The sequence below is a fragment of the Hippoglossus hippoglossus genome, chromosome 20 (assembly GCF_009819705.1).
Source record: "Hippoglossus hippoglossus isolate fHipHip1 chromosome 20, fHipHip1.pri, whole genome shotgun sequence".
Taxonomy (NCBI): Eukaryota; Metazoa; Chordata; class Actinopteri; order Pleuronectiformes; family Pleuronectidae; genus Hippoglossus; species Hippoglossus hippoglossus.
In genome coordinates this window covers 3,373,684-3,398,958 of record NC_047170.1, presented here as the reverse complement: position 1 = coordinate 3,398,958, position 25,275 = coordinate 3,373,684, and the positions used below count along the sequence as shown (strand labels likewise).

The 25,275-nt window shown below is 40.2% G+C and overlaps 1 protein-coding gene across 1 annotated transcript in view; it reads left to right on the top strand.

Annotated features, from left to right (window-relative positions):
• kcnh2b (potassium voltage-gated channel, subfamily H (eag-related), member 2b) overlaps positions 1 to 25,275 on the top strand; it is a 213,270-nt gene that overhangs the window by 1,728 nt on the left and 186,267 nt on the right. The gene's annotated exons all lie outside the window — the stretch shown is intronic.

The window sequence follows — 25,275 nt, the reverse complement described above, 5'->3', positions numbered from 1 at the left end:
AGCACTTTCCCCTGCAAAACAATGCACAGCCGGGTCGGAGGATGGTTGAGGTTGAGGTTGTGCATGATTAACATTTTTTGTTGTTTCAGGTTTTGACAGTCAAGCTGATGCAAGAGGAATTAAATGCAGCTTTCAGGGGGATCCACATGTCAATTACTCTCATCAGGAGCTGACAAGGAAAGATGGAGATGTGAGATTAAGTTACAAAGTCTCTCAATTTGTTCCCAAACATCTAAACTCCTGAGGGGTGCCTCTTTCTAAAATGCTGGATGACCACACTCCTCTCCTTCCTCCATTCACCATATGCTCTTGGATCGAGCGGTTCAAGAGGCTGCTGTGGAATAGCAAGTGATATCTGCTGCGTTTGTAACACCACGAGAGTCAGGGAGGCAGAGCTTCAAACAAGATTGTGTAAAAGGGGGGGGATTTAGTGTGAAAACAGTGCGTTTCCTGACACAGAGGAGCTGAAAAAAAGCCACGGCACACGAGCGCAGTTGAGTTGAAAAACAGATGTCAGAGTTGGGTAATTGACATTAATCCTGCCTTACTCACTTTTCCATCCTGATAAACATGGGTAGCTCTGCAAAGGTGAGCGTATCCTGCCGCTCACTGGATCGCCGCCAGCTCATTCCACCGTGTTCATATCTTTCATGTTTTTCTTTCGCAGCAGATTTGCATCGGTTTCAGGACGATTCTTTGTGTGGCGGATGATTGTTTTTTCACGAGAGGAGCACTCAAGTGTTGCGGAGGAACATAACCTCCAGCAGAGAGACACATACCCTCACACGGCTGCTTCCAAACAATATCCCGGTGACACATAGGAATCACCTCCTATTGATTAGTTTCAGGCTTTTGGTTCGGACTAATCAAGCACGCTTATAGAGACAGTATTGTGTCTAATAGCTGTGGGTAATGAAGTGGTGGACATTTTAGTTTCGACATCTTTATTAACTCTGGAGCTGTTGAAGCATAACAAAATTCTAAATGAGAGAATAGGTTTATCTCCTTATCGACGTTTTAAATGAAGCACAGAGAAAGGACTCGTCAATACTGGGCATCATGTTTTCTTAATAACTTGAAGGCCCCATTTCAAGGCAAGGAGGTTTTATTTGTAAAGCACGTTTCAGACTCAGAGGCAGATTCAAGATGCTGCACAGGGGCATTAAAAGACAACACGGAGACAAAATTAAAAGAAATCAATTTAAAACCAGAAAGCGCAGTTTCAACAACTTTCAAGGTAAATAAATTGGAATAAAAAGAGTATAAGGAAATAGGTAAAGAGAAGGAAAAAGAATGCAAATAAAGTAGATGAAAATAGGTAAAATAAAATAAAAATGGAATAAATTACAGTTAATTAAAAGGTTTGACCTTTTAAATAATTATAAATAGATCCAGTCTGCAATAGATGGGGTATTCCTTGGATGATCAGGCAGTTGCTTCCAGCGCTGTGCATAGTGACTAAAAGCTGCTTCTCCATGTTTAAACTTTACCCTGGGCCCTTACCCTATGTTGGACTATCATGTCTGCTACATATTTGGGAACAGCTTCATTACAAGATTTGAAAATAAGTCAAAATTTCAGTCTTCCCATTCCTACTGTGACACCACATGAGGTCACTCCTCCCAAGTCATCTATAGCTGCATGCATCGTGTTTATGAAGGCCTGGTGTGGGTAATTGAGAGTGCGTGAACTTCTTGTGAACAACAATCAGCAGTTTGTTTCAGAGTGCGGTATATGGATCATGTGATGCCTCATGTATAACAAAGAAAAGCAACATTCATGGTAGAATGAGTGTGGTAAAGGATTCTAAATACTGCTCTATATTCACAAGCTATGGAGACTCAGCCTCGGAGGAGGCTGAGCAAACTGTGGACATCTGCTGTCAGCACACGTCACATGGTGACTGTTTCCACCTGGCATATTGTGTGAGATCCTGTTGTACTTGAGACAGTGACAGTGATTAAGCAGCTCAGGGCCTCCATTATGAAACAGTCTTTTAATCCAGTTCATGGGAGACCTGTTGTTTTTCTCCCCGTTTCACTTAATTTAAGTTGAGCGCTTTGCCTTTAAAAAGAACTGCAACACAAAACAAACGTACAAAAAGATTGCACTCTAGTGGAAATAAATCACAGAATTTGATAATTATTTGATTGGATTTTATTTCCAGCTAATGGACACACATTAGGGCAGCATGGTGGTGCTGCGAGCCTCAAAGGACAATCAATATAGATAATGGATGGGATGGTTGGAAACACAGTGTATTATACTAGAATGCATATACAAAGGTTTATGTATCTGATGAAAACTTCACAACAGCAGTTTTTCCAGTCATCAGTTTGAAATAAAATGTTCTGCTATTGTACCACCAGAGTATGTTCTTTTAGCTTCATTTGTCTTGCGTTGCAGTTTTGGAGTCAAGTTTTGTGACTTAAGCAGAAAGTTGGTATCATATTTCCACGAGGAAATGATCGGATGGCAGACTTCCCATTAGAGGGTTTTCAGACTGAATATGATCCATTAAGGCGAATGTCAGGATTGTTTTGCGAGTCTGAGAAGCTCATCACACACCAAAACACAGCAGAGTGGTTTATATTACTGAGACAGTGTTCCACTTCAATAAAAAGTTATCACGGCGGAAACTATTTTATCTTTCACAAAGATGGTAGTGAGGTAAACATTCTTGAGCCAACACAGCTGTCTGAACCCCAACAAAGATGGGTACTGATGTGTCTCAGCAGAACCATAGATATAAACACTTGTATATCTGTTAGTTTGGTTCTGCAGGTTTTAGAAAGAGAATCTCGTTATGATGAGGACCGATGTTTGCTCCTTATCTGAGCAACTTAACTCGCATATTTGGAAATAAAAGGCCTGGTGAGCACCAAAGCATAAAATACGCATTTCATGATCCTGAAACCATCTCCAGTGCCCCAACACCTACACAGGCCGTACCTAATCTGTGTTCAATACTGTGGCACCCAAAACCTCACCTGGTTGAGTGTGTGCCCCATGTGTGATGGTGTTAGTCCCATTGCTGAGTGTCGTCACTGCTCTCACCCCCCCTTTCATGTCCCAAGCCTGGGTTGGCAGGACACCCACACACTGTATTTGAGATGCTACATTGAGCCTTGCTGGCCCCAAAGCCAGTGATGACAGGGGTCAAAGGGCCCCTCGTGTTAGTCCACCAGGCGCAAAGCTAACTAATTATCTAATAGTTGGTGGTGCCCAACTCCAAACCTGTAGGTAAACCATAGTCAACACTGAACCATCCCCAGAAAAAGTAGCAATATTCAGTCAGGAGAATATGAATGTAAATATCACAGGGCTGTGGATACGCTGGGGTCCTGGCCAGGGTGTACACAGCCCCTCGCCCAATGTCAGCTGGGATTGGCTCCAGCACATATGTGACCCTTCAGAGGATAAAAGAATGCATGTATGTATGCAAACACAGTCAACTAGGTAGTGAGATCTGCAAGTGAGGTCGCAGCTCCACGGATGGAATGTGCACATCCTCGTGGCAGCAGCGCTTTCACTCCTGCCTCCTCGTCTGCTTGCTGGGAGACTCCTGTGATCCAGTGGGACAGTCTGGCCTTTGACAGACTCTCCTGTTTAAAGAGCATAAAGAGTTGGTCGGCTACCCCGAGCGCCCCTATGGCCCTGACATACAATCCAGCTCTCTGCCTGTTTTTAATGTCAGGTTCCAAAAGAGAGCTAGAGATAAAGTCCTTTTTATTCAACTTCACACAATGGAAATTAAATACAAACAGTTTAAGTTAGAGCGTGCTGTGGTAGTAGCCACTAATGTTGCGTGAAACCTCTCATTCTGAAATGAGGTCTGGTTATTTAACTTCTTTCTAACACCATCAGTTTGTTCATTATCTATCTTCTAGTCTTCAGCACCAACTTACGCTGATTTAACACATTTTAACATTTGACACTCGTATTTAAAATGAGAGGTGCTTCCCTTTAAATTCGAAAGTGATACCTTTACTTGCATGAAAAACCCCTTCTCTCCACTAATCATAAAGCTTCTGCATATGTTTTCACATTCCAATACATTTGAGATTCACACATCACACAGGTGTAAAATAAATGTGTGCTCTATTTTATGAATCGGATATCGTACACACAATCTGCATTAAGTCCATAAGATATATAAGGCCACATTACCAGCAACTGTAAAGTGCAATCGAACCAGGGGGATATATACAACTCAGACAGGCAGTCGAGACAGTAATGTATAGTAGCTGTTAGAAAATTAATTCCCGGGATACAGATGTTTATTGGATTATTAGACAGAAATGAGCAAGAGGTCAAGAGAGATTGCATGGAGATTATTGATGTGTTCACTGGAGCAAAATCAATGAGGAGCGTGATCTCGGTTCCCATGTGTTCAGTCAGTGGGAAGGGATTATGAAATCCACTGCAGACTCCAGGATTTTAACTGTACAACCTGATATACAAAGTAATATGATGTGTATATACTGTACGATGTGCGCACCAGTCAGCCAGAGCATAAAGTAAGACACTTGGTTTCATGTCGTGGCTGATGTGTGTGTTTTTGACTCAAAACATGATCCTGTGGAAAACAACTGAAATTACTTATGGTTTAAACAAGTTAACATTATATCACTATTTGCCACAGCATTACTTGTGTTATGCGGCTGATCAGCAGGCATTTACTCTGCTTACATATTTGTTTTCGTCTTCCCTTCAAATCAGGATGTGATTTGCTCCCAGTCTTCTGCTTCTTCCCTAAAATATCAAAGACATCACAGATCAGATTTTGAACATGTTCAATGGAATAATCTTAATCCGGAATAACACACGTATAGATCCGACAATCAGATTCTCACAGAACTTGCTTCGTGTTCCTTGATGCAGGCACGTTCTGAGTACTGCACTGATTGGCTAAAAGCTGAGCTATTTGTTTGGAGACTGTGCTATTTGTTTCTGTACACATACTCGTTTGCAAGTGGCCTTGACAGACATGCATAATTCACGGGGAACCACAATGTTTATTTTTTTCTTGTTTTCTATTTGTGCTAGATACTTCCATTTGAACCTTATATAGATACAAGTCGATTTTACTGTTTGGAAATCTAATTAGATCAACTAATTAGATCAGTATGCAGCCTGTATCCAGTTCTCAAATGTTTGGAAATCTAACCCCTGACCTTCTCTGCTTACTGTGCACTGATCCTCTGTGCACGTAAACCCTCTCTGCTTACTGTACTGTGATCCTCCATTTTTGATGTCCACGCTCATCCAAACATCTCGCACAAACAAATCCTGTGTGTGCAGTCATCTTCCCCGACAACGGCCGACACCATATTTGACCTGGATATGAGGTCCCAGCAACCACCTCTGTTCATGTATTATGGTCATGTGTGTTCTTATGCACCTTATTCCAATTGGTCCAATTACAAGCCTCAAAGCCAGCGTGCTCCGGGGAGGACGCTATCATTCTACAGCTGTTGTACAAACACTCCATCGCCATGGCAACTGCCCCCCTGACTCTTCCACCCACACAACCACCCACCCTCCCACACACACGTACACACACACACACACACACACACACACACACACACACACACACACACACACACACACACACACACACACACACACACACACACGCATACAGGAGAAGGTACACTGTGTCTCAGACTAACTGCAGGTTATTCCATGTTCTGCATCTTTTAGAAATAGTTATGGATATTAATCATTTATTGTATTGGAGAATTGACTCATTGTTAACTATTACAATAGTTTTTTTTATGTGGTGTTGTAAAATAGTCTAGTTGCATGTGCATGCACTGTTGTCCAAAACTGTTCAATGATCCTTCATGACATGCACAATAATAATCTATTTTCTCCATCAAATGTCTCATAATCAACACCTTTAAATAGTTTTAGGTTTCCTTGTGTTTGAGTTAAGTTAGCTAAGAACAACATTGCTTTTCTTATAAAATGACTGTATTTTTGTGATCCATTTTGTATTCATCATGAAATAATGGGATTGGCCCTGAGTTGGGGCTCAGGGGAGCGAAGCAACAACAGGCAGACTAACAAATTGCAGAATACTGAATAGCCCTATTCTTCAATGGTGTGAATGAGTGAGCTTTTCATTTCTGAAATTGACAGATGGTAAAAACAGGTCAACAGCATTATCAAACAACTCTGAACCAACCCAAAAAATAATATCACATGTTTGTGACAGTCTATAACATTGGGAACCAATATTCTTAAACCATTTTTACCATAAAGTAAAGTTCTACAAGAAATACTTAAAGGTTCAGTGTGTAGACTTTAGTGACATCTAGTGGTAAAGTTGTATGTTGCAGCTGAATACCCCTCACCTCACCCTCCCCTTCCAAACATGAAAGACAACCTGATAGCCTTCAGTCGTCATAAATACTCAAAAGGTGTTTAGTTTGTTCCAGTTTGGACTACTGTATAAAAAAACATGGCGGCCTCCGTAGAGAGGACCTGCTCCCGATGCAAATATAAAGTATTTGAATATAAAGGGCTCATTCTACGGTAAAGAAAACAACAATTTGCAACCAATAAATCCTTTCACCTAAATCTTACTCACCTAATCTTTCACCCATGTGGTTCTAGAGGCTTGCTGAACTACTTTAGCTCAGAAGCTAATCGCTAATATGCTAGTAAACCTGGGAAATGCTAGCACTATTCAATAACAGCTGGTCTAGTTTTGGTTCAATTTTGCTATGAAATATTTGCCCTATTAAATGCTGGGACGATAAAGCCAGGATTTGTGAACAGGATCTATTTCAAGAAAGACTTAAATTCAACTTTGATGCACGTGAGACATTTGAGAGCTTCATCCACAGGCTATTCTTATGTTTGATTCGTCTAATTTTACTCCTGTCGTGGCTGTGAAATTAAAAAAATGTAGCTATCCTTTTCCTTTTTCCCACCTGTATATTCCTACATCTTCGCGTCCCTCCTCCAGATGTTGTGGTGTCAATATTTTTCTACATAAAGGCTCTCGTGTGTTATACTGTTCCCGTACAGAATAAATGCAGCACTGAGCTTCTTCTCCGGTGGTTAGCTTTTATTTCTCTGCTCCATCTGCTTCACTCAGAGGGTGTAAACACAGCAACCCTGCTACACTGTTGCTGGAGTCAGGAGTGAGTCAGTGCCTCAAGATTGCACTTTATTGGTGTGAAATCACTTGTCTCTCGCTCACACACTCTTTCCCTCTCTTACTCGTCTCCTGTCTTCCTCCCTCTCTCTTGTTCATACACATACACCCACACGTTACCAAGTGGCCGCACAAAAGACCGCGCACGCACACACAGACACAAGCGCACACACTTGTAAACACTCAGAGCTTGTAAACACTCTTCTCTCTCACCGCCCTCCCTCTGCACCCCGCTCCCTACGTCTCTCTGCTCTTTGTCTCATTTGACAACCTGTTTTCCAGCTCTCTCCATCTCCGTGGTGCCCGCTGTGCTTCTGTTTCTAACTGCCGTCTGATCTCAAATGGATATGCTTCCAAATGGGTAACATGGCACCTGCTGGAGGGACTGAGGGGGGAGAGGTTATGTGATGTCTGTGTTTTTTTTATGCAGCTTTCCATTTCCAAGTCAAGTCCAGGGCCCATATATATATATATATTAAATGCAGATTAAAAAATGTCCATCCTCAAATTGTTATTTGTGTAGGTTCAGTTTTCAGAAAAATCGAATTAACCAAAACCAAGAAGTTATTTTTAATTGTTTCATTACTAACTAACACTACGAACCATTAACTCAAGATAAGTCATGAATAGGGTTTTTTCAGATCAGTGCTATGTAGATACTTTTAAAACTGCTCAGGCATCTAAACGGTACCAAAACCAAAACCTTTTTCCTAAATAAAGCAGTCAACGATAAGAGCAGCTTTTTATTGCTACAAGGCAATTTTTAAGTTGAAATGTAACACATCAACCGTTTTAATTTCAATTAATAATAACTCAATATATATATATATAAATAAGTGCATAAATAAGTGCATAAATGCATAAGTGCATAAATGCATAAGTGCATAAATAAGTATATAAATAAGTGCAAAACTCTAAAAATCAAAAAATAAAATCACACCAAAACTTAAACTAAACCCAGCTGCCATAATTTAACACTAAACAACAGTTTCAGTGCTTAATATAGTAAAATACTCCAGGTCCAAAAGTTATCATCAATGATTACTCTGACATTTGCACATCCCCGTGTCGGAATCTTTTCTCTTGAAATGTAGCCAGACCTTTGACCTTTTAGCTTTTAGGCATTTTGTTGGGGTGTTGACTCAAATTTGAGGTAGCCACTAGTCAACTGTAGGCTTACGTTTCATTCGGCCAGAGCTAGAGATTGCCACCAGAGTTAACTACGGTGATGTTTATGTTACCCGAGTACAGAGCTCAGGCACCGAAATGACGCACTGGAATCTGCGTTGTGATTCAGTCTGGTGTGTACAGGCCGTGTGGGAACGTGTAGGATTTTGGTACCAAACCCTTGAAACTGTAGAAACACAAAATAAATGTGGAGATGAATAGTGCTTTATTGAACCTAGTGTAATGTAGTGCAAGTCTTAAGGCATTCATCTGCTTCTGAATACATTATAATTAACAACTTCTCTTATGACTTTATTCCCCATCCACTCATCACACAGGTACCCTGGTGTCTCAGTCTGAAAAGCTTTCATTACAATACAAGCCTTTCCCTCCTAAAATGAGGCTCACTCAGCATGTCTCAAGTATTAAATATTTTTTTACAACTGTTGAAGTCCAGCTAGATTTCAGCACTAAATATCGATAAAGACCATGCTGATGTAAAGATGTTATTTTTGCTTTCAGGCTTTCAGTGCTGTGCTTTTAAGCAGTTGTATAGAGTAAAAAATGATATCTGATTTGACTTGTTTTCCACCTGCATATTCTTAAGACTGTTTTGATTCTAATAAGAAAAGCCATCAGATTTCTCTCTATAGCAGCACTATCAGGGATGTTGGTGTGTTTCAGCTCGAGCCGAAAAGATAGATCTCTCCTATTCACGTCAATACCTGTCAATCTCTAATCATTTTAGGTTATAATATGTTATGATATGATAATGTTGGTGATTCCGGATGCCAGTCCTTCATGAACACGTGCTCAGACGTGTCCATGACTCTTTATCGTCTTATTTTGCCATGATTGTCATAAATATTGTGACAAGAAGGAAAGCATTGCACAAAACCTGAGACATTTTGTTCTGTGGTAGATTCTCATTCTTATTATTGTAGATACCAGTTGAAGCACAGAGGCACACAGCAGCTCCACCTTCTTGTCAAGGACACTTTGATAAGGATGAATGCTTTGGCTCTTGTGAAGATTAAACTTGTGACCCTAGAAGACAGTCTTTCTACACCCCCAACCCAGTGGAGAACACAGAAGGGTTTGCAGTAGGTATCGTAAACTATTTAGACACATATTCGGACCAAATGCAGCACTGTTAAGTTTTTATTTCTTTTCTTTAATCATCATCTTGTATTGCATTGTAATTTCATCATTATCAAGTTTACCAGTCAATGCAGAGGCCGAGAGCACGCTGGTCCCCCTGTGAGAAACTGAACTCATGAAACGCTGCCGATGCGTTGAGAACAGGGCATCAAAAATGTTACAAAAACCACCCGCTGAAAAAGACCCCCAAAAACCTGAATGTTAGCAGCTGCAAAGCAATCGTTTCAGGGGAGATGGGCTCCCACTCTCTTCTCTCAGATCATGACACACACGTTAGAAGCATCACTGAGAGAGTTCTCTCTCCCAACACATCTTCAGCTTCTAATTGGCTGAGTTAGAAAAAATGTGTGCCCCAAAGACTGAAGCATCAAACGCAGAATTCCTGCATTCCTGTTGTTTTTTCCCAGCCATGATGAAAAAAAAAACCTTGTCAGCTGATGCTCAAGGAGGCGATCAGGATGTTGATTCCAAGCATCTTTCATGGTACAACATGAAAACAGTACAAAATAAAAGTGCCGAGGAAACAGTTTTACAGTAGATAATGAATGATTTTGTGGGCAGGGTCTAGTTTTGGCTTTCAGTAAATACTCGTAATGATATTTTAGACGCCAATCAGGTTTATATTTGAATCAAAACTTTCAGGGCATAATTCATAAATCAGAGATGAAAAACTAAGAAAAAGCTAAATGCGTTAATTACCCCAAGGCATAGTGTTTCAGGTCCAGTCATTTTTCTTTGATTGCTGCATATTAAGCCATAAATACAGATGTAAATACTTTTTGAAAGCAAGTTTACATTTACTCTGATGGTGTGGTATTTGTTATAGCCATGATTTAAAGCTAGGGTTGGTAATCCTTGAAATGCTTTCAAGAGCAGGCTACAATATGCAACTGATTCATCCCACTCCCTCCCAATCGTCCCTCTCATCGATCTGTAATACACCTCGAGATGCAGCCCGGACACATTGTCTGTGATGATCCCGGTATCATCGGGTGTTTTCGAGTCTTTACATCAAACATCCTCACCCAGGCGATAATCAGGCCCCGACTTGTATCCAGGAAGCGCACTAGACCACTCGTCCCCCCTCTTCAACCAGAGCTTGATTTTCATCCGTTGAAATGAGTGTTATGATCAATAAGAGGCTCAGTGTACAGTGGGTAGATGTGCCTGTTCATCCCTTCCCATCTTTAGTAATTCAAAGATGTCCGCATAAAAGGGCGAAACATATCCAGGTGGGACACCGCGTCTTCTGGCAGCTCCCTGGATTGTCCTGTCCTCCTCTCAGCCCTTTGGCTGAACCTGTATTCGTCACGGCTTTATCTCCTTGCAGCTGCCCTTTCACTCTCGTCCTCTCCATTCATCAAGCCTCCCTCCTTCAGGCTCCTCTAAAAGTCCCATCGCACCTCTCTCATCCACCCTTTCTTTCTCTCTTAGTCTCCCTCTCGACTGTTTCGGACTCCCTGTGCCACCCCGAGAGTGGTGGCTTAGAAAAGGCCATCTAACTGAGAGACCCCGGAGTCCCCGGAGTCCCCCTAGTCCCGGGGATTAGACCTCATTTGCATAAATCTGCATAACCTCGTTAAGGCAGGGGGAGATGCTGTACACACTGTAGCCAAAGACACTTCAGAGCGAATCAGCCCATTAAGGATTGCAGTGATTATGGGATTATCACTCTTAACGACTGCTGGGTGACTGGACTGGTGCATACTCTCTGAAAAGTGCCACACTGTATGACTGAATCCCAAATTGTGAGGAAGGAGGGAATCATAGCTTTGAGTCAGGTGACCGTCTGAGTGCATTTGCATGGGATTGGTTCCTGACAGTGTTTTTATTTCCATTCAAATTATTTCCACTAACCTCCAGTAGAGACACCATAGATGTGTTCAACTGTGGATTAGGAATACAAACATTGCGGCCCATTTGTTCAAATTCAAGGGTTTCTCCCACTTCCGGCTTTGCTCTTGAAAACAAGGTGTGGAATGAATGTCATGCTTCAGTACTACTTTAATGTCTTCTTGAATAATGTTGGCACTCAGGAAACTTTCTTCTCTATTTAAAGTCAGGATCTAAAGTGAGTTGTGACCTGAATGCAGAAGTAACCAGATGGCAGATACCAGAACGTTTTTTGAAAGGCCACTTACTTTTAAAATAAGAGGAAAAGGTTTGCAATTCATAGAGTAAAGACATGTCAGATAAAGTAATACTTAAACGAAACAGGAACAGATGCTCTGGAAATAGAAAAATAATGTAGAAAGCAAACGATTGTAGTTTTAGGGGGGGAAAAAGCACCATTAAATAGCTAATAGGGTTGTATAAATGTAAACATTGGAACAATTTCACAACAACAAAAGTACTTATCGATTGATTTGATTACAAAACTATGATTGTGGCTCAGGAAAATGAAAACAGCCCTAGGAGTTTAGAAGACTGGTTCGAACAATAGTTCCATGGGTTTGAAGGATTATCGTATACCACATTACTGCAGAACTGTTTATAAAACACAGAGATGGGATTTTATAAGTTATAATGGTTTTCACCATCCTTCATTGGGACACTAATGAGATTCACTGTGGAAGTATGACAGTCACATTAGAAAGTTGTCTTTCATCAGCCATTAGGGTTCTTCTGGGTAAATTGTAACATCTGAACACTTTGTCAGAGGAACTGTATAATTTTGCAAGAAAATCTGAGAAAAGTTCAGCGTTTTCAGTTTCGGCAGTATTGCAACATAGTGGTATGTGTTTTTTGTTCACAGTGTTGCTGAACATGCCCATAGTGGGTTATAGCTGCGTGATCTATGTCCTATTTGTTCTGCTGTATCCACTCTTTCTTGTGACAAACTGAAAACAGATGCACGCTGCTTTAATTATCCTTGAGATGTGTCTTGACGTTTAAATTGAATTGATTAGACCTGTCCAATGTATTTATGGTCCCACAAAGCAGTAGCACCGTGACCTCAACAATTGTGAAAGGGGAAAACCTTTGGACCACAAGGACTTGTATAGAGTTGGCCAAACTGCCAAACTGAGTCAAGTACAAGAAGCACCATGGTCAGGGAGGGGATGAGAACTCTAACTCTAACTAACAGCTAGAGTTACAGAAGACTTCAACAGAGATGAAGGACAGTCGTTCAGCAACACTCCATCAATCAGGCCAAACAAGTTTGCCGAGTGACATTTAAAGGCATGAGCAAAAAAGGATGAAACTAAATTGAACCTTTTGGGCAGACCTCAACACTATGTCAGAAAAGGCTAGCTGTTCATCAACTGTGTGACACCAACCCTCAGGGGAAGCATGATTGGGGGGGGGGGGGTTCTTAGCACCAGGGACAGTTTGACAGGTCATAATTCAGTGAAGGATGGATGCAACACATAGAGACCATAAGGAAACCTGAAGAGTGCACATGACCTGAGACTGGGGCGACGGCTTACCTTTAGCGTGACAATGACCTGAAACATACAGCTAAGATGGCACCAGGACTGTGTCTGACTGTTCTTGAATGGAACAGCCACAGTCTAGAGGTTAAAATCATGGACCATCTGTGGAGAGACATTAAGATGGCAGTTCACAGACTCTTTCCCTTTCAGTGTGACAGAGCTTGATAGGATCCTCCAGGAACCTGAATCCAGACGTGGGAAAATTTGTAGAGATACAACCCATGAAGTTGGGAAGCTGTTAATGAGAGATTTGAGTTTTTGTTTTTGATAAAGTTCAAAAACATGTTTTCACTTTGTCGTCATAGTTTGTGACTCCAAATGGCAATCTTATCTATTTACAGTCAAATCTACAACACAATAAATTGTGTGAAAAATGAAAGGGTCTGAGTAAAGTATGTGTTGTGTATCTCCCATAATAAGAGCTGACACAGAAAACAATGTGCCAGCAGGTATTTTGTCAACACTTTTATGTTCAGTAAATAAATGTAAGCATATTTATTATTTATGCACTCTGTTTAGAAACTGCATGACAATACAACACTAAGTGGACTAAAATAAATGCTTGGACTGTCAAAACATGACAGGACCCCCCTATCCTCCTGTCAGCTTTCTCACACTAATGACATCAGCACTTTTCCGGCAGAGTTCTGTCTTGCCAACAGTGTTGGGCAAGCATCTCTAATGACGTGAAAAATATGAGTACATTTTATAAAGACATCTTGTGCTGTGGTAGCATTTTCATTTTGGTGAAATGCTGTTAATGCGTTTGCCAAGCCCAGAACACCAGAGGAGAGTTAGGTATAATTGTTTTTCTGGCGCTGTGACAGGGGAAGGGAGTTGGGTTCGACTGTAATCAGGAGGATACCGACTCAAACAGGAGGATGTCCCACCTGGGGGATGGCACCTGGAAACTGGGTTGGTGTCACCAGCACCTGGCTCATGATACCTAATGGCAAACATGTTTCCACTTGCAATAAGAATGTGTAATGTTTGTTGTTTTTCATGTCATCAATTGTCATTGCTGCTCCAATCATCCCTGTAAGACCTTTTCTTTTGTATAAATACTACATTGATAAAGCTCTCAATTTATGCTAGAAATTGTACTACGCAATGGATGTTATAAATATTACTACTTTGTTGATCTGTTACACATTGTGCTTCTGTCCGTCCTGGGAGAGGGATCCTAACGTGACTCTCTCTGAGGTTTCTGCATTCCTCCCCCTTTTAAAAGGTTTTTTATTTCCTCACTCTTGTCGAGGGTTAAGGGCAGAGGATGTCACACCTTGTTCAGCCTTGTGAAGCAAATTGTGATTTTTTTTATATTGGCTATACAAAAATATAATGTGATTGTTGGATTGATACCAAATACTTTATTTTTATATGATGACTCATCACTTTCTCTCAGATAACTCTATTTTTAGGTCTGTCGGCTGCTTAGAGAATACTAGTGTGAGAGGGAATCTCCCACTTACAATTCATATGACTCAGTGGACTGTGATATTCCTGGTCATCAGCAGTCTAAAGCAGTAAAAAACAAGGTGAATAAATAACCAAAATTATATTTAACATAAAATAATAGAATATATATTTACTGAAATTATAAACAGATGGGAAAATAAATTGTTGACCCTGGAAAAACTTAGCTCAATTACTCATTATTAAATATTCTGGAGCTTGCAGCCAAAGTTGACTTCACTTTTCCCCAATGTGGAATGATGAGAAACTATAAGATCATCAGGGAGTACCAGAGGCATCCCAGTGAGACTCCTTGTGTGTCTGGACTGTCAGAACATCGAGCCATTAGAAGTCTGCACTAGTCTCAAAAATGTCAACACCCAAAGATCAATAATGACAGAGCCACTATTGAATTTGCACCCACAAAATTAAAACAATAATTCATGCCATTCATCTTTAGATAACAGTGGATGATAACCTATTTATTCTCCTGGTGGCAATCAAGTCACAAGAGTTTACCCACAATAGTTTGGCTACAGATGGAAAACATCACATTTAAAATGAGTAAAATCACAATGCACACACTCAAGTAAAAAAAACAAAAAAACATCCTTATCCTGTTCATATCATACCCAGTACCAATAATTCAGTATCAATAGGCTGATATTGATATGTGATTGCTGCAGAAATCTTAGTAGAGACTGTATTGGGGATATTTCTGGGCTCCGAGCTCTGAGCTGGCTGCTGTAAGAGACACTGCATATAAAGGGCTCTACTAGATTTATTGTGGGTGCCAGCTCTCTGTGTTGGAGAATTTAGCATGTGTCAAATTTTTTGGTTTCCATGGCAATTGCCCAGTTAGAAGTGGGTAGATAAAAAAAAAAAAATCTTCAGCCTGTCTCTATATTTCGCATCGTTTACACCAGTAAACCAGCCAATCGCATGCATCTGCTTCTTTTGTCTCCTTTTCTTTTACTCCCTTTTTTCATTCTTTCATCCTGTCCATTCCTCCATTAATTTTTCTCTCTCCTCTGTCCTTCATCTCAGTCTTCCTCCTTATCTCTCCGTCTCTGTTGTTTGCAGCCACAGAGCTGATATGTTGACTTGTGCTTCTAGCATATGGGCTTCCCTCCTTATCCGCCTACGCAGTGTACTCAGGGAGATTCCAAGCACATACACACCCTCACAGATACACACTCGCGCTCACAGACATGCAAACACATCACATGCACAAGCACACACAAACTGGCAGACTGCAAAGCCCCCAAGGTCTGGTCTTAGTGAATTATTCAGTCTGCGTTGGTGGGTTTATGAGAACGTGTGTCTAAGATCTTGTGTGTGTGTGTGTGTGTGTGTGTGTGTGTGTGTGTGTGTGTGTGTGTGTGTGTGTGTGTGTGTGTGTGTGTGTGTGTGTGTGTGTGTGTCGGTGGGAATATGAAATGGTGTTTTCCTCTTGAGAAGCAGCAGCTTGAGATTGTCTTTAATCAGCCTCCCTATCTGCTATCTCCCTTCAAAAGCTCATTAGAGTGAAATTGCATGGAGAGAGCAGGAGTGGAGTGGTCAGTGCAGCCGCCCCAACCAAAGACGAACGGGAGGGGTCTTGGATTACAGTTAGCTCACTGTCGTGTTCAGAGGACACGTTTAGTATACCCCGGGCTATATTCTAACAATGACAATGCTCTTCGTGGTGTTTCAGTGAAAATATCAGTGATAATGACATTACCTCATTGATGAGTAGCCTATACAACCCCACCTTTGTAGTGTTGATTAGTATTTGTCACTTCATTCCAATTTGTTAACACAGTAGGGGGAATCATCCACATTTTAAAAATACTCCCATTATCCTAAAATAGTAGTTTATTATAGAAAGCTTCACACCACATTGTGATAGTGTTATTATTCAGTGGCGATGCAAGATGCGAGGTGAGGAGGAAGAGAGGCTGTGGAGGTTGGGGGATGGATGGGTCCACTTTCATACATGAAACATACATGCAATTTGCATCTTGTTGCTATCTGACAGTTACTGTTTGCTTTTATTCAACTGTAAGCACAATATTTCCCTGACAACACCATAGTGTATAGTATGGAAATATTACTGAATGAAATAACTGAGAATGTGTCTCTTAAAACAGGATTAAATAAATATTTTAGTTTCATTTCAAGTGTCATTTCCTTCATTGTAGAGCATCAATCAACCTTATTATGTCTCTTTTGAAGTCAGTGCCATTTGTTACTTAAGCAAAGCAACATATTTTGGTTCTTCTTTCATTATTTATTAATTATATACAAGGTTTTCTTGGGTGTTTAGATAGGCGCCATGAAATAAAATGTATTATTATTGACATATTTATAGTGGAATGGAGACTGACAGTATTCATAGTTCAACTAAATAATGGACATGGTGGGATGAATATTTATACGGCTGTTGCTTTGGTACTTTAAAAAAAAAAAGAAATCAAAAGGGCATTTTGAATTAAAAACCACTGGAGCATAATAAAAATGACCTAGAAATAAACAAGGGTGGCACAGTGTTGCATTGGTTAGCTCTGTCGCCTCACAGCAACAAGGCTTTGGACTCAGTGTGAAGTTTACATGTTGGGTTTTTTCCAGGTACCTCTTCCCACAGTCCAAAGACATTCACATTGGGGTTTGGTTAATCAACCACTCTAAACTGCCTGTAGGCGTAAATGTGAGCGTGAATGGTTATTTGTCTCTATATGTTGGCCCTGTGACTGGCAACCTGTCAGTGTGACTCGCTTCTCACCCAATGTCAGCTGGGACTTGTTCAACCCCCCCTCGCATAGATAATGGCTGGATGGATGGGTGGGCAGATGGATGGATGCAACATGCTATTATATTTTTGAAAGAATCTGAATCTAGCATCGTTGCATAATAAGCTCATTTTTAGAAAATTGCATCGTAATACTACATGTAATTTTTTTTGACATATCTTTTCATATTATCCATGTAATATCTTATTTATCTGTTTAATCTTGAACACTTTGGATCTCAGTATACTGATTTTTAAATATTTACAAATGCCTGATAGAAGGCAACAAATAAATTCACACAGATATACGTATATACATATATATATATATATATACTCTCAATGCATGCAGCGTAATAATAATGTCCTGACCCCCTGCCTGGTAGAATTATGATATCTTCCCCCCCATGTCCAGCTGCACTCTAAACTCTGAGCAGCACAAACACTGAGCAAGCTGCTTTTCAGACTCTCTCCTGTTGTTCTCTTTGTCCATCTTCCTTTTCACATCAATATGTGACTATCTAAATACAGCTAAGGCTCATCTATGCTGCTTTTATATATGAAAAGAGGTACGTCTCTTTGTAACAATGTAACCGTTACTGCCCACTTTACATTGGGATGATTGTTAAGCAATACATCCACTAGAAGGCAGTGCAGAGTCCAGTTTCTAACATTGGTGGTTTTAATGTACCCCTTCACAAAATTGGCAGTTTGTCCCTGAAGTATTATCATATAAAGTCTCTCCTCAAAAAGTTCTGGCAAATTTCCTCCCCGTGTCCTCTAGTGGTCTCGCTTGAACTATTAGCTTCACTGCCCCACATGGTATTTGGTGGTGCTTCTTCGTTTATTTGTAAAAGCTTTCTGCAGAAACGATCACACAGGCAAGGTGGAGGTTGCAAGTGAGATGAAAAGTGAAGTGTCTGTGCTCATATTTAAGTGTCTCTGTGTGGGTTACCTCCTGACCCCAAAACACGCAGGGGTGTGTGTGTGTGATTGTATTGTTCACGCAGGGGTCTGTGTCTAGAACATATCGTCTGTAAAGGTGTGACTTATAGGCTGCATCCTAAACGTGTTGGAGAGGAAATAGTATCATGTATGGTGAGGGTGTTGTGTCAGTCACCTGAGTTCCTGGAACAAAGGACAAACCCAGTTAAACCAGAGTAGAGCAAAAGGTCACTATAGCATTCAGGTGATCTCAGGATCAACTTCTGCAAGACATGAATAGACAATGGGCTCACATGCTAGACAGTGGGTGCACCATAAAGTTTTTGTTGAGCTGTACCCTAGATTGAAATGTCTGCTGTCAGCATAAACTAAGAAGTTATTAAGTAAATTTCCATTACATGTTTCATACATATGCAACAATATGGACAAAAAGGATTCCGGGTATGCATATATACATTCCGCATAAATGAGCCTTTACTCATCCGTCTGTCATTCTTCTTTCATTTTCATGTCTTTAGATTTGTAAGATTTACTCTCCTGTTTTATGTCCCTAACCCTCTCTCACCCTGTGGTTTTATTACAATATTGTTATTCAGAGTGAACCATATTTATGTATCACGACTTCTTTTTTTTTGCTCCTTTCTAATCTAATCTCTATGTGTTTGTATGTGTGAATGTGCACATTCATGCAAATATGCCTCATCACTTTCTGTGAATCCTCGCGCACTCTAAATGAGTCGGGCTCTTCAAAAGAGTTAACCAGCTGCAGGCGGAGGAGGGGGGGGGGGGCACATCTACTTGTTTCTTTTGGCCATTATCAGTGATTGAAAACCACATATTCATAGGCTGGAAAATGAAATGTACAACATACACACATGTACACACACACACAGCTCTGCCTTCGTAATACCCAGTGCTCATTGCAGCCAGACAAACCCATCAAGCTTTATGGGCCTCCGAAGGGCCGCCGCTGCCGCTAATTAATGGCGGCAGGCTATCAAGTGCATCCACATCACTGATCTCCACTGTTTCCATGAATATCTGAATAAGCCCTTCCACCAGTTTTATGTCTCCCAGGAGAACAGCCTGTTGAATCCGGGATGGGCGACTTTGATAGATGATATGTCGGTTTTATGATGGAAAGGGGAGGGAGAGGCTGTAATCGTGTGCTTAACACAGGGAGAAATGGGCACAGATGCTTTCAATCTGGAGCACTGTATTGACAGACGTTAACTTTCTCTTTAAGAAATGGGCAAAGTCACTTTTGATTCTTGTCGCATGTCATTGATTGATGGGTGTTTTGTGGGAGGGTGAGCAAGACGCAAGAGTCTTTGGTGGCTCTACACACAACTTCTGTTTTATTGTGTTGCTTAGTTCATCAATCTCATCAGGTATGATAACAATGTTACATTCATCATGGAGCAAAAGAGGTGAAATAGATTGTAAGAACATATCTATCAACAAGTCCTCCAATAACAACTGTAGATCATCTGTGACTGCTTTCCAAATTATTACAAATGAGCCGTACAACATGAATCTGTGTACTCTGAGTGTAATCAATATGATCTGATGCTGCTGTCTGATGACAATCGTTTGTTTTTGATGAATAAAACATGAAACCAAAATGCTATAAGCACCTCCACCATGGAGCTTATGTTTTTAATGCTGTTTGTTTATCGGTGAGCAGGATTATGCAAAAACTACTGAAGTGGTTTTATTGAAAATTGGTAGAAGAGTGGGGTATGGGCCTTTATAAAGACCTTTGGTGCGAAACCAGACAGAGGGAAATTTTTTTTCACTTTCTTAAATATTTCTAATAGAGTGCGTATGATATCTATGTGTGTGTGTGTGTGGTCCAGCTTGGTTGAATTTGAGGGGGCTGAGTGCCATGCAACCTCTGTTACTGCTTTTAAATTAGGTCTTGAATTGTTTTTCTTTTAAAAGCTCTTAGCTTTTCAGGTGGATTTTTATTATATTTATTTACTTTCACTTAATTCAAATTTTTTAATTGTTATTTAATTCAATGTTGTTTTATAGTTTTTTTCAAGAAAAGTGTGATACAATTATTATTATTAATATTATTATTGTTTTTGTTATTATATATTTTTTCCATTAAAGTGACAAAACTCAAGCTTAATTAGGACAGTCTAAATATAAACAGCATGACAAACGTAGATACTAAAATGTTACATCTTTAAACATGAGCCCTATACATTAATTTGCTAGTTGTTCTTAATTTGAGGATGTATATAAAACTAGGTTACTGTGTAAGTACTGATCCTAGTAGCATGCTGGGGAAATGTGTTCCTCCCAACTTCTCTCTCAATTAGAGGCATTTTTAATCAGCCTCTATTACAAGCTGTGTCTGTGTTTTTTATTTTTTAACTCAGGGTCACACTGTGTTTTGTCTTGCTGCTTTGTATCTCACGCCATTCCCTCCTTATTCTCTCCCCTCAGAGTCTGTGTTTGATGCCTCCTCATCTGTTCTCTCAGAAATTCCTGAGATAGTAAATATGCCCCCTCCCAACACACACACACACACACACACACACACACACACACACACACACATGCATATCCAAGTTATGACTCGATAATTGATTCATGAACAAATATTTCCAACATACACAAATCATTGAGCTGCAGCCTTCAATAGGATTTTAAACATAAAAAAATAACAGCAGCAGTGGAAGAATCCATCCAAAAAAATGTGGTGTAAAATATGAGTGTACAAGAATCCCAAGTGTCATTGGCCAAAAGGTGATTTTGAAAAGAAATGCCTGAATATTGCAGGCAAACCTCCTTTCAGTGGATATAAAACAACGTGATGGTTCACAAGGGAAATTGCTACTGAAACAGAATTTACAGGAAGTAATGACCGTCCACCCTCTTACTTGTTAAAAAATCATTTCTGTTCAGGAGCTGTTTGATAATGAAGTCCAATTAAGACTTCATTACAAAAACTTAGCAAGAAAAATCACCTCAGTGCATGGGCTTTTAATTTTGGTTTTAATTTCATTCATTCATTCATCATAGGGGCAATGAATGACACATTACCTACTCCCAGGATCTTGGCCGAGGTTGTGAATACAGTTCAGATAGTCGTCCACTCAGCATATATAAGTCTCTCTTCCTTTCTCACAGACAGGACTTTAGAGCAAATTTTGGTCTGGCAGCACCAGAGAGCAGCTTGTAATTTCACAGATCTTTGCTCAGGTCTGCTGAGATGACAGAGGTGGAGGAGTGAGGTTTGTAGGTACAACATGAACATTCTTGGGAGAGTTTGGCATCAATGGACAGAGCTTAACGAATGTTGTTAGGACAGATTTTGAGCTTGGGAAGCAGGGATATGATGGGGCATACATGGAGAATGACATTCAATAAAGGTCTCGGGCAAGATGAGAACCAGAGACATAGCTGTTCATGGTGTGTGTCCACCCACCAGGTCACCACTGCATCCCATCTCTTAGGGCTAGTGCTAATGATCCGGCAGATTTTAGACCTGATTCCCCCTCCCGACTATTGTGGGAGCATTGCCAATCAGAGCCTCGATCTGCCTAAATGTGTCACAACATAATCTTAATGCTTTACCTCTTAATGCGATTGTGTCGGAGCCTCCCCGATCTCGAACCGTAAATATCAAACATGTTTGATAATTGGCCGAATACTGAGCAAACCTGCAATATCCAATGAGAGTGAGAGTAAGCGTCAGCAACCGGATGTTGTCTGTATAGCTGCAACTAAAAACAACAATACATTTCCAAGTGACCCCCAGCTCACGCTGCAAAAGCGTATTCCGCCTTCTCAGCCATGACTTCATCCATAGTTTTAAGTCTCTTTTTTAGTTTTTTGCTGTAAAACAGAACACACGCAAGCTGTGGACGTTGATCTTCCTCCATGTTTGTTTTTCTTCTGAATTCACATTAGATCACGCAAGTTTCTATTAGATCCCAAGACTCTGTAGTCGCCACCCTGAAATCATACAAACTGCAAGTGTGTGATCAAACATTCTGGCCAAATGGTAAAGTGTGTATTAGTTCTGAAGATTATAATAATTAAAAATCTATTATATCTGTCATAATGTCTGTGGTCTCCAATGTTTTTAAAATCCTTTAAGAGTTGAAGATGCTCTAGTGTGCACCATGCTTTAACAATTTGTTACTGGCTGCAATGAAGCAATAAGTTACATTTTACTGAATCTAAATTCTGAGTTAGTCAGTTTACACTGTGAGTCCATCTCACATACACAACTATCCAATAACAATCCCTCCAATGCAGTGCATCACATGTTATAGATGTGTAAATTACTGTTACATAACACAGATTATGATGATTACGCTGACAACTAAATTAATTATTGAGCGTTTCTTGTATATGAAACGATCAGTGAGGGACTGAGGGAGTAATTTTGGCCTCGCTGTTGCACAGTGGTGACCAACTATGTGTCATGGAGAGTCAATATTCAGCAGGTTTTTTAATTTCCAGCCAGGCCCATTAGCGGGTGTTATTACAGATGAATCATTTCCCTCTCCTCGGACGAGTTCAGAATGAAAACCTGCAAACTTGACCCTCCATGGCCCTCCATGACTCATGGTGAGCCGTCCCCCCACCCCAATGTGTGTGGAAGGTTTTGACAGATTGTAGATAGTGGATTGTTGGTGAATCAAGCTTCCTGATCAGTCCTATTTACTGCTCCCATAGATGGCACAGCCTGCTGTATTGCCTAGTACTCGATGATAAAAGAGCTCTCACACTGACTTTTTGTGTGGATATTGTGTGTATTATATTTTCATCAGGCACCTAGATGAGTAGTATAGTTATAGATAGATATTTATAAAATGAATGTATGTGGTGTAACAGCTGAAATTGTTAAATGTGCCTTTAAGACGTACTGTGTTGCCTCGTTATGAAATGAGCAACATCATTACACTGCACTCTGTGTTAGTTGAGTAACACACCTAGGTGAGAGTGGATGCAAGCCAATGAGCTCCTCATTTTTCTTTTGGACCCCAACTCAGGAGTATTGTTTTGGTCATGTGTGGTTTCTGTTTTATTCATATATGAAGATAGATTTGTCCAATCGGGCATGGAAAGGTTGTGTTTAGTGTTTAGGTCAAATAAATGACAAATTAAAGTCCCAGTACCTCGTAACACTCCCTTAACTGCTTTCACCAGGACACATTGACTCAAACCATTACAATGGCACTACAAGTAAATACACCCCAGTTCAACTCAACCGAGATCAATTACAAATGTTTGATTCATAAAACCCAGCTTCATTGTCGTTTTCTGACAATTGATCACAAACATTTTAAATCCTTTTTTCCTGGCCCCATATTAAAGGTTAATTCTGATCAAAGTTTGAAGCAACTGGAGAAATTAAACCTTTCAGAGTTTACTTTTAATGGCTGGAATCATTGAGGAAGATTTTAGAAATTACCCAAAGCACAAGGCTTTATTTTTAGACCCAGGGTGCATTAAGGACCTGTTTGGCTTGTCAACTGCAGCAATAGTCATACTGCTGGATTTTACTCCCCTAAAAAATGTTAATGACTCCTCTATCCCAGACTCCCAGACAATACTTCTCTGATAAACATCTCCTGTATGTAAAATCTTACTGAAAATAGTTCCCTTTGTCTTTATAATGGACATGTCTTTTAAAATGTGGCCTTGTTAGTAACTTTCAAATGGGTTTGGAAATTCTCACAGTGACTGTTATATTTGTTGAAAACGTTAGCAGACAAAACCGGATGCAGCGGGAAATCCTGAATGTGCTAATATGCCCACACTCTCACCCTTACGATCCATCCACCTTTCATCCTGCAAATGTTGACTGAGTGCTGTAAAGCATTTGGGGTTTGTTGGCACAGAAGTGGCCTGTTCTGAGGTCTGTAAGTGGAGGCCTGCTGGAGAATTAGATGCATCTACATGTTGGATGCATGAGACTTGGCGACACACAGGGTTGAGTCTTGCATTATGGTAATACAAGAGATATGGCTTGGACAATGATTCTCTTGTGAAGCCATGATCAAAGCTTGCATTCAGCTTGGACTTGTAATGACTTTACCTTGGAGGGTTACACAGTTGCATTGCTGCATCATCAGCTCTGCGGTATAATCATAGTAGAGACAAATAAATGAATATTGATCCTCCAATACGCTGATATGGAATATAGGTACAACTTCTCCCCCGATTCTTGCTTGTTCAAACTTTTATACGTTAAGTAATATTACAGGATAATTACCATTAATCACTGTCTTTATGGTAAAGTAAACTATAGGACGGAACAACCCTAAAGATTTGTGAAAAATTGCACTTTGAATTGACGTTAAACGTTTTGTTTTAATTGCTGTGGAGGATAATCAGTAGTTTGTGTTTTTCACCATTTTATTTTATAAACTCTCTGCATTGCGAAAGAATGGTGTTTACTGTAAATGGCAGATAACAAAGTCGTGATGGAGTGGAAACTCCCAGAAACTTCAAGGTAGTGATACGTATGCCTTTATTTTTATGGGTTTATTTTTAATTCTTCATTTAGTTTATAAGTTTACAGGCTCATTTAGTAAAATGGTGTGCTGTTTTTTTTTCTTTATCTGATGATCTGGTTGGCAAGCTGCTTCATACCTTTGCCCTCACAGGGATAAATAATGAATTGAACTGAATTCACCGCAGAGTGAAATGTTTCTGAAGAAAAAGTGACTTTTTTTCCTCAGTTCTTCAGTCCGTTTTTTTTATGCTGCCTAATTGCTGAGAAATGTGGTCACATTCTTCCACCCCAGACAGATCACCAGTCTTGAATCACTACTGCACCTTGTCGTTTTCTCCAAATCTCCCGTTCATTACATTGCTTCTGTTTCATTTTATTGCCGTCCTTTATCAATACCGTTCTCAATTCATTTAGTTTTTCATGTAATCCTTCCTTTGCAAAGTCTTTCTACCCAGTCGACCAATTTTCATCAATTTATTCATTCTACCATTTTATGTCACAAACTTTTCCTTATTCCCGCTCACTATCCATAGATCTATTTATAAGTATTTCTCACAGTTGGGCTTAGTATAGTGAAAGTAACAGGAGCCTCTCAGAAGCTTAAAACTCTTTAGTGGAAGCCATCTATCAGCCCAACACACAATCACCTTGATGCAGCACAAACACTGTCACATGTGCA